At 39.1% G+C, this 11,033-nt stretch overlaps 1 protein-coding gene across 35 annotated transcripts in view; it reads left to right on the forward strand.

Moving 5' to 3' along the window:
* Window positions 1-11,033, forward strand: part of Abi3bp (ABI family member 3 binding protein) — a 229,041-nt gene that overhangs the window by 58,198 nt on the left and 159,810 nt on the right. The window lies entirely within an intron of this gene.

Raw genomic sequence — 11,033 nt, forward strand, 5'->3', positions numbered from 1 at the left:
TATATATATATATATATATATATATATATATATGGAAGTAATTGTACTAAGATGTCCAAACATGGAAGATGAGAAACATTTATTCTACATCCTGGGCTGAGCCAAGGATTTGTGGTAACACAAATCACCTTTGTAACTGCAACCTGGAGCCCAAGTTCTTTATACTAAAGCTTTTTATTGCTCGAAGAAATGATTGTCTTAATAGCTATCGAACTTGTAATTCCTCCCCACCTAATTTAATACATTAGGGAAAGAAATAGTTGAGATACTGGGGTTAGCCCTTGTGGCATTGTTTATATGACTAATTTTCCTTTTGTCATCTTTCCTTTTTTATGGTAGAAGTTGACAACTGTAGATTTTGGGTTATCTTTTCATAAGATGTATCATTGGAAGGAAAATATATTACGCTTTAAATATTTTAATTATTTCAAACAAGGAGATTAAAGCTCTATTTGGATTGTAAAATTATGTATTTCTTTGAAAATATTTTAATGATGTGAAATTAGAGTTTCAGGATGTGAGCCATTTTCTTGCTTTTTCTGTGAAAAAAAATGTAAATAAAATCCTTTTAAAGGATTAAATGCTTTGAAAGGGATGACTCATTGTGAGAATTTTGAAAGTCCAGGATGAGATTCACATTTTTTTCTCCCTACTAAGATGTTGCTTAAGAGGCTGTCTCTGAACTTTAGAAGTTTGATTTTATGTGTTTAAGCACTTTATATTGGCTCTAGAGTATGTAGTGAGAATGACAAGATGAATTGATTTTGTCCTCTTGCCTGTTGCTTCCCCTAGAAAAGTCTCTGCTGCTCCTTAATGCCAGCCAAGAGATAATATTATTAATAAGTAACTAAAGGTAATGTTGGTAATTAGCGAGTAACTTGATTTTACTAAGAAAACCACTTTAAAGCAAACCTGAGAGCTTGTGACCCTTGAACTCTGAGAATTAGACAGTTGTGACAAGTATAATAACAAATTCCACGAAGAACTTGAATGTTTACAAATATTCCCTGGCATATATTCAATCTTCACTGTGAGTAGTGACCAGAATCCACAAGCTTACCCTCACACAGGCTTACCCTCACACAGGCTTACCCTCACACAGGCTTACCCTCACACAGGCTTACCCTCACACAGGCTTACCCTCACACAGGTTTACCCTCACACAGGCTTAGCCTCACACAACCTCACACAGGCTTACCCTCACACAGGCTTACCCTCACACAGGCTTACCCTCACACAGGCTTACCCTCACACAGAGAGCAGATCTACCTCCCCCTTTACAGTGAGTGATAGCATTAACATTGGATTTTTATAGACCTTTTATTTTGTTACTTAAATAGAGAATTTGGTCATTTGTTAGCTTTCTTTATATCTAGTGAAAATTTTAAATATTAAATTGGCAGAAATCAAATTATTAGTAAAAAGTTATGTAAAAAACTCAAGAGAATTTTCAACTTAAACACTTCAAACTTTCATTGTTTTAATAAAGACAATTGGTCAAACAGACTGGGGACATCTTATTTTATTATTTTTGTCCCTAGTGCTTTATTGTATAAGTTTCCCAGATCAAGGGAGAGAATGTTGATGAATAGCTTACAATGCAGGCTGAATACATGTCATTGTGCTAATGTTCTATGTGTTCATGCATACTGCTCTTTAGAGTATTTTAAACATAAAATCAAGTATGTTTTTAAAATTAAGTATGAATCTCTAACATAAGAGAGATTTGAATGATTCTATACTTTTATTATATTATTACAATTAATCTTATAATATCATTTAATACCTAGTCGATACTTAAAATTTCTCATGTGTCTTACAACATTGTTTTTAGTCCTTGTCTGTTGTTATATTAGATTATAGATCTTAAATCTTTTCTATTTCTTTTGAATATCATTGGTATCTAGAAAAGTTGAATACCTATTGGATAGGCTGTCCACGGCCTGTACTTAACTGGCTATTTCCACTGTGTGTTTTTCTTTGTAGTACAGAAGGTAGCTTATGGGAGAATAAGACAACCTACATGTTAGAAAAGATTTATATTATCCGAAATTCTTTAGACCAGACAGGTTTTCCTAAAGAATACTTTCCTGTTCATCTGCAAGGAAATGATAAGAGTTTGTCCTTGAAATTTGTCAGAGAGCTTTTAACAGATGATAATCTTGCAAGGTTTATACAATTATCTATTAATGAACATCCATGCAGTTCAGAATCTACCCAAGCCAGAGATATGATTCAAACCCTGTTCTTTAGATCGGAGGCTAGGTAATAGTACAAAGGGTAAACACTCCACATCTGGAGATGCTGTAACATAAATGTATTTGCAGGGTGATCTAGAGTTTTTAACCAGTCACTTCTACTCCAGGAAATCCTAGAGTATTTCATTAATCGATCTTAGGAGTAACTAAGGCTGCAGAGCCATTGGTGGCCTCAGTGTCCACCATCTTCCTTGTCCCATGATCCACTCAGCAGCAAAAGGCCTGAGGCTGAGATCAATATGAAAGTGTACTCAAACTCTAAGGAGGGATATTTGCTAAGGACAAGTATTATCCTCTAATTAAGATGTATCTGCCGGCAAACCTTTCCAATGGCTATGATGAGCACATTTGATCTTCCCAGAGGACCAAGGTCTCCAAGAATAAGGAAGATAACATCTAGTTCCCAGATGTGTGTGCAGGGTGTGTGGTCTGGTAAACTGAGGAAATGCATTATCACTTTGAAGAAATTCTAGGAGGCCAAATTGAAGAATAATTTTGATGGCCAGCATTGGACTATTACCTGGTGACTGGAAGGGAGAAAAGAGACCAGAATAGAGAAACTTTGTGACCATGGATTAATGTCTCTTAGCTTCAGGCCACAGAAAATATTATTTACATTTAGAGAGAGCATAAGAGTTCTTTAACCTGGTTATAGCCAGAGTGTTTTTTGATTGCTGTACCTGGGATGTCAATGTCCCTGGTTGAGGTTTCATGGAGAAGCTTATAAAAACTGAATCATTGTCCCCTTCATAATCTGGCCTAGTTTGTTTCATTTTGTATTATTATCAATTATTTCATTCTTTGGCTATGCTTCTCCCACATAGAAAGCAAAAAATTTACTTTTTAAACAATAGTTAAGGTCAGTTGATAGTCATTAGAGGTGACTTTTAGGGGCCCAGGTGGAATCCTTGCTTCTAAGGGTTTTGTCTGTCTGTCTGTCTGTCTGTCTGTCTGATTGTTTGTTTTTCTTTCTGTCATGTCATCTGCTGGGATGCACTAGGATCTTGCTAACCATTAGAAACACTAAGATCATTTTTCTATGCCATGAAAATGCTTTGAAAAAGTTCACTGATTAGACTCCAACCTCTGGGGTCTGCATTTTCTCTCTAATGAGTCAAGTCAGAATGATTTACATTGAATGAACACTACCAAATATCTGTGGCATAGGATATAACAGTCTCAAAGCTATTTAGATTTTGAGAGGTCATTTAATTAAGCTTGATTAGCAGGCAAGTCAGTACCTATGCCATTCAGAGGAAACCATAGACAAATCCCTGTGTTTTGAGGAGCCTTAGGGGCAAAGGTTCGGAATGCCTAGAAGGCTATTTCATGTGGCATTCCCAAAACTCTAACTTTAGACCCTTTACATGATTGCATTTTTTAAAATCAATCCTTTTTCTTTTCTAACATTCTAGTAAAAACATAAAATAGTTCAATAATTTTTCTTTTTTATATTTCTTGCTTTTAAATTTTATTTAATAGAATTACATCATCTCCTCCTTTCCCTCCTCCATCCCCTCCTCCTTTCTCATGAACCCTTTCTGTACCTTCCTATTCTCAAGTTGATAGCCTCTTTTGCCTGGATTATATTCAGTGTATGTGAATGTATATGTGTGTGTACATAAATGTATATAAATAGAACCTGCTGCATCTGTTTTTGTTGTTTGTGTATATATAGTTTCAAGGCTGACCACTCTGCACTGGACAACCAACAGGGGGACTCATTTTATTTTATTAGCTTTTTGAATTTTTTAAATACATTTTGACCATATTTACAACCTCTTCTTGAACCATTCCCAAATCCAATTCTCTTCTGTATCCATCCAACTTTATGTCTTTAAAAAAATAATCTTTCAAGTCCAATTCATGCTATCCAAATATGGTCTTCCATTGGAGTCTGATCAGCTTACCAGGGGCTACATTCTCAGAGAAAGGCAGCTCTTCCTCTCCCAGCAGCTAACAATTGCTAATATCCCCACAGAGGGGCGTGGGAATGTGTGCCCAACTCCCCTGTTCACACTGAGATCCCATTTAGCTTGAGCTTGCACGGGTTTTGCTTATGATGTTGCAAGTGTGGTGAGTCCCTAACAGCTTCCGCGTCCTTTGTTCAAAAGACAGTGAATCCTTGTATGCATCCCCTTCTGTGGCTTTTACTATTTCCAGTCCCTTTTCATGTTTCTTTTTTTTTTAATCTTTAATCTTTTTTTAATAGTCCAGGTGTTATCTCCCTCCTGTTCTGCCTTCCAACAGTTCCTCACCCCATTCCTCCTCCCCCATCTCCAAGAAGATGTCCCCACAACCCCCATATCCCACCAGGACTCCCTATTCCCTGGGGCCTCAAGTCTTTCAAAGGTTAAGTGCATCTTCTCTCATAGAGGCCAGACCCCACAGTCCTCTGCTGTATATGGGTTGGGAGCCTCAAATTAGCTGGTGTATGTTGCCTGGTTGGTAGCTCAGTGTCTGAGAGATCTCAGTTTTCCCCGGGTTAGTTGAGATTGCTGGTCTTCCTAGGGGTTGCCCTCCTCCTTAGCTTCTTCCAGCCTTTCCCTAATTCAACTGCAGGGGTCCTTGACTTCTGTCCATTGGTTGGATTTAAGTATCTGCTTCTGTCTCAGTCACCTGCTTACTAGGCCCCTTGGAAGGCAGCCATGCTAGGCTCCTGTCTGTATAGCATCAGTAATAGTATCAGGCCTTGGAATCTCCCCTTGATCTGGATCCCAAGTTGGGCTGGTCACTGGACCTCATTTCCTTCTTTTCTCTTTCCATTTTCATCTCTACAGTTCTTTTGGACAGGAACAATTCTGAGTCAGAGTTTTTGACTGTGGGATGGCAACCATACCTCTACTTGATGCCCTGTCTTTCTACTGGAGGTGGATTCTACAAGTTCCCTCTCCCAACATTGGGCTTTTCATCTAAGATCCTTTTCCCTTTGTCATTTAAGGTTCCTCCTTTGTGTGTTTCTTTTTTTTTTTTAAAGGTTTATTGTTATTTTTAGTTGCATACACAAACATGGGTGTGTGTATACATCTGTGCATGTGTGCCTGTGTGTGCACACACATGCGTGCATGCGTGTGTGTGTGTGTGTGTGTGTGTGTGTGTGTGTGTGTGTGTGTATGATTTTATATGTTTGCAGAGGCCAAAGGAGAGTTTCAGATCTTTTAGAGCTGGAGTTACAGCTGAGTTCCTTCAGTCCTCTACAAGAGTAGCTCGTGTTCTTAGCTGCTGAACCATCTCTCTAGCCCTATTTTGTCATATTTCTCTATTCTAAGAAACCTCTGTGCATTTGTTTTTATTACTTCAGAATAGACTCATGTTCTAAATTAAATGATCTTTTTCAGTTCATGAGACTGATTGCTTAGAATCTTGCCTGACTGTTTGCATTCATTATTCCTGGTTCGTTAGACAGCACGCATTAGCTTTCTGTTGCTGTAATAAGTTATCACAAACTTGGAGGTTTAAAACATTATAAACATCATCTTACAGCTGTAGGCCAGAAGGACGGCTGGGTCTTAGTGAGGTAAAATCAAAGTGTTGGCTGGATTACATTCTTGTCTGGTGGCTGAGCAGAGTGTAATTTCTTGCCCTTTTCCAGCTTCACAAATGGTCTGCGTGCCTCTTCTACCTTAAAGATGACCACAGTAGACCAAGCTGTCCTATCACAGCAAGTCACCCTGGCTTCTTCTACTTAAGAAAAAGTGTGATTGTACTGAGCCCATCTAGACAAGTCTGGATGCTGTCTTTGGTTCAGGCCAGCTAATTAACAACCTTAATTCTACCTGCAAAGTAAATTTCCTTTGTTGTGTAACTTCACATAGCACAGGGGTTAGGGCAGCAATCTTTGGGACCACTCTCCTATCTGTCAACAAGCTGCAGTCTTGACATTCACGGCTCCTTTGTCTTTTTTTCTGCTGCCAATTCCCTCTAAGGCCATTGTCTGCTCTGCTCATTAGTAGCAGGTCAGTTTTCCACAGATATACTGGGGGCAGGTGATGATTTCATGATTATAAACTGATGAACTGAAATCCCTTGAGAGTGAAAGAGCAAGGAAATTTTATTTCTTTGTGCAAAGAAAGCATCTTTTATAGGACCGACTTACTCCTTTGTAGTAGAATAATAGTGTTTCTTTTCCCAGTGCACTGGACTTAAGCCAAACAAAATAAATTATTTTTATTTTCAAAACAAGGACTATTATGCCACATTGCCTGGCATATTTCAATAGTTGAAGGATGTGTTTACTATAATATCTCAGTTATGAGATGAGAAGTTGTTGTTTTCCAAAAATATTCAGGGTAATAGTTAATGATATGTGGATTGATACTCTTACTAGTCACTGGCCAGTATTAACTGGCTTTTTCCAAGTCACTTACTACTCTTACATACAAAGTAAAGTTAAACATTCTTCTTGATATTTTAAAATTTATATTCAAATAAAATTCAGTAAAACCTGATTTAAGTAGAGCTGTGTGGTAGCTACCATTCATTATAGCCACCAGGAAGCTGAGGCATGAGGATTCCCATGGGTTTCAGTCCAGCCTGGTCTAGATGGTTAGACTGAGTCTCAAAAGGGGGTGGGGTGGGATCTTAGCAGATTGATTGAAGCAGTAAAAAATTTTACCTAGTGCTCACTAGAGTACAGAAATGGTTTTAAAGCAACAACAAAGACAAACAATCATACAAACAAAAAACAGAATGCTTAATGAATAGATCATCTTATTATTTGACTCATATCCCATATCAGCCTGGTTCTGAGGTCACAGAGGCTCACTGTTTCCAAGTGAGCAATATGAATCAAAGGCTGTTGTGCTGTGCACAACTCTTGCCACTCAGTTTTATGTTTAGCTGCTAATCATTTTTGCCAATATGCTAGAGAGAAGGGGAGGGGAGGAAGAGAGAGAGGGAAAGAGAGTGAATGAGAGAGAGGTGGAGAGAAAGAAGAGAGAAGAGTGACAAGCCATCATCAACTGGGTAGCATTGTAAGGCAAACAGCTTTACCTTGCTGGCTCAAATAACATATGGAAAAATGTCTCCTTACTCAAAAACCACTGCAAATGCTGACTGAAGAGCTCGCCTTCCAGCCCGGTGTTAGGAACCCGGTGGGTTTGGTAAAAAAAAGAGTTTTAATTCTTATAGTTGTACTCGTTTCTCAAGGAGCATATTTTGTGCAGCTGCGGGCCTCTTGGGGGCACTTCCAGGCACCATCTTGTGGATTGATTCCGGGACTAGTGCTGAGTCCCATCAGATGCTGCATCCCAAAAGGAGCCCTGGGCCAGAGTGGTGACTCCTATGTCCTAAGAAGGTTTACCCTTTACTTGAGAGGCAGCAGATAGAATAAAGACTTCTGAGTCAAACAGACTTGGATTCACATTGGACACCCCTGCTTACTGTGGGTTTGAAGTAAGGTGTTTATTTAACTTCTCTCGTCTTCCAGAAGTGTTGTGAACTGGATAAATGATACACAGCAGATTGCCTAGGTCCTAGTATAGAGTGTGCATGCCTTATACATTTTTATCAGCTTCTCATAGAAGTGGCCTTAGTCTTGACGTCCTTCATGTGTCTGAGGTTTGTCACAGCTGCTAACAAGGGTTGGGTTGTTATATTTCTACTGCAGTGTTGGTTTATGCAAGATCTTAGTGTCTAGTATGAAAAAAAACTTGGCCAAAGAGTGGTTGTGTGATTTTAGTTTGGTTTTATATTTGGCACTGAGATGTGAGGCCAGGAACTCATAGAAGTTATTTTAGCAGAGGAATGAGTAACTAAAAACAGCCATATTCTTCTCACTCTTTTGCCCCAAGATTTTTTTTTTTTTTTTTTTTTTTGAGAAGGACAAAGCAAAATCGGTGGCTGTGATGGCAGCCACAGTGTGGCCGCACAAGGCACTCCCGTGGTCAGGGTCTAATCATCAAGTGGAGCAGTCTATATTGAAGCTGCCTCTTTGCTATACTGTTTAACTCAGCTTATACTCTTATACATTAATAATGGCCCTTCAAATCTTGATGCTTGTCTTTAAAAGCATTTTTTTACAGTTAATTTTCATGGATGTGGGCTGGAGGGTTGGCACGCATGATATGAGACCTGAGAACCATTTCTCTCTCTCTAAAATGTGAATCCTGGGTGTCTTAGTCAGGGTTTCTATTCCTGCACAAACAAAATGACCAAGAAGCAAGTTAGGGAGGAAAGGGTTTATTCAGCTTACTTTCATCTTGCTGTTGATCACCAGAGGAAGTCAGGACTGGAACTCAAGCAGGTCAGGAAGCAGGAGCTGATGCAGAGGCCATGGAGAGATGTTTCTTACTGGCTTGCTTCTCCTGGCTTGCTCAGCCTGCTCTCTTATAGAACCCAAGACTACCAGCCCAGGGATGGCACCACCCACAAGGGGCCCTACCCCACTTGATCACTAATTGAGAAAATGTCCCACAGCTGGATCTCATGGAGGCACTTCCCCAACTGAAGCTCCCTTCTCTGTGATAACTCCAGCCTGTGTCAAGTTGACACACAAAACCAGCCAGTACACTGGGGATTTGAGGATGCATCCATCTCCGTGGCAAGTACTTTCCTGACTGAGCCATCTTGCTGAGTCTTCCCTTAATTTTTATATTTGACTAGACAAGAAAAAAAGTGTGTATTTCTTCTTATCATTGCAATTTAGACTCATAGCTTCCCTTTTAAAATCTCTATGTAACTAGGCAACCACACATCATTTTGTGCGGAAGTGCCATAAAGTTTGAAATGGTGGAGGTTGTCACTCCTTATTCCCCTGGAGGCAAACATCACAAGAAGGTGGTTTTGGATTTGTTGGTGAAAGTAGCTAAAAGTGGAGCTTGGGTTGGAAGAAAGCTAGTGGGGAGGAGGCAGGAAGAACAACAGAAGGGAGCAACACAGAGAGGCTGTGGAGACCACGTGAAGCCCCCCTTCCCTGATAGAACCCTTAGACAATTAGCAAGAGGCAAACAGCTGTCAGCAATGAGGATGGGCAAACTCCCAAGAGACAGCAGTGTTTGAATCCTTACTCAGCAGTTCTCAACCTGTGTGTGTGACCCCTTTCAGGGTTGAAGGACTCTTTTCATAGGGAAATAAATACCAGGTATTCGGCATGTCAACTAGACATTGGCATTACAACTCATAACAATAGCAAAATTGCAGCTTTGAAGGAGCAAGGCAATAATTTTATAGTTGTGGTTATCACTGAGTGAGGAACTGTATTAAAGGGTTGCAGCATTAGGGAGGTTGAGAACCTCTGCTCGTATCCAGAACGAAATCAAAGCTTAAGTTCATGTCTCAAGGCTAGGTAGCTAGTCAATGCAGGTCCAGAATGTGACACAGAGCAAACTGGCTGAGAAGCCCGTGTCTTATGGCTGGCCACCACTTTAGAGGGAATCTTTTGGTCTACAATTGGAACTCCTAGTGGTTTGCTCCTGTAATTCCCTATAAAAACTTCCCTACCTTTTTTAAAGAGAGGCCAAGCATCATAGCTATCTAATTCTTAAGTATGTGAGCTTCGATGTGTAACAACTGTGTCCTGAAGACTTGTGCTTTGCCACCACGACTGCCTTTGTTATGGTTGCCCACATGATCCATGGTGGGGCCTCATCTCCACAGGAGGCCAGCGAGGAAGCCATTTAATGGTCCTCTCTGTGAGTATTGGACAGACTGTGTTTTCTTTTAGCAGACCCCATGTGAACTGCTGTTACTTCACTTCACTATCTGTTCGCCTGGCCTTGAACACAGGAAACAAAGGGTCCTTCTGCTTTAGCTTCCTGGGTAGCTCATATATTAACTACAGGCACCAAAAGCTTGGGTATTTGGATTTAGCATCACTGTTAAGGTTGTGTGTGTGTGTGTGTGTGTGTGTGTGTGTGTGTGTGACCTGTCTTCCTTCATACTCCACCTAAATAAAGTCCCATGAGTTAAAGATCCTAAGGGCCTTGTATTTCTTTTTTCTTCCGTGTTCTTTTGAACTTAGAAACATAATAAATTAATGAATGTGAAATGGTTTGATATTCACAAAGTCTGAAAAGGCTGTGATAGGTTTTTTTTTTTCTCTTTATCTAACGCCACTTTTGTAGTTATTTTTCTAGAACAATGTCCAGTATGAGGTAAGTATTTGGCTTTAAATCTTCAAGATAAATCCAAATTTCTTCATTAAAAAATTAGAAACCTAGGATCAGTTGATTTTTCTTTTAAGACATAAAATTTAGCAGAATTGAAGTAAATTTTTAAAAAAGGTATGTAAAGCTATTGACAGAACAGGTATCAACTTCTGAATAAATGAGTAAGTTCTTAATAAATGCATACCATCTTTTAACCAGTTCACCATGGGTTTATTATTAGAAAGGCCTATTATGAAAAGAGACAACTATTTCCCCATGTGGTGCTAAAGATAAATCTTTTTAATACTTTATTTTTTTCTATTGGATTTAACTGGACTTTATTCATCTGCCTGATCTCGGAAAACAATACATTATCTCTAAGTTGATCTTTTCTTGGAAATTCTCTAAAAGCAAATTTGCATTATCTCAGTTTAAAGTGCAGAATTTTATTTTTCAGCCACATTGTATAAGGTACTATAATCAAAATCTAACTTTTAAAAATTCATTATGGGTTATTCATTTAAATTGTCCTCTTTCGTCATGGGGTAAATGGATGTTTTGCTCTGGAATGCACCATTCCTGAATCATCGCAAGAGTACAGCTGTTAAGAAGGTGGTTTTACCAAATTGGGAAAAGATCTTTACCAACCCTATATCTGATAGAGGGCTAATATCCAATGTCTACAAAG

This window comes from Mastomys coucha, unplaced genomic scaffold (genome assembly GCF_008632895.1).
Source record: "Mastomys coucha isolate ucsf_1 unplaced genomic scaffold, UCSF_Mcou_1 pScaffold12, whole genome shotgun sequence".
Lineage (NCBI taxonomy): Eukaryota > Metazoa > Chordata > Mammalia > Rodentia > Muridae > Mastomys > Mastomys coucha.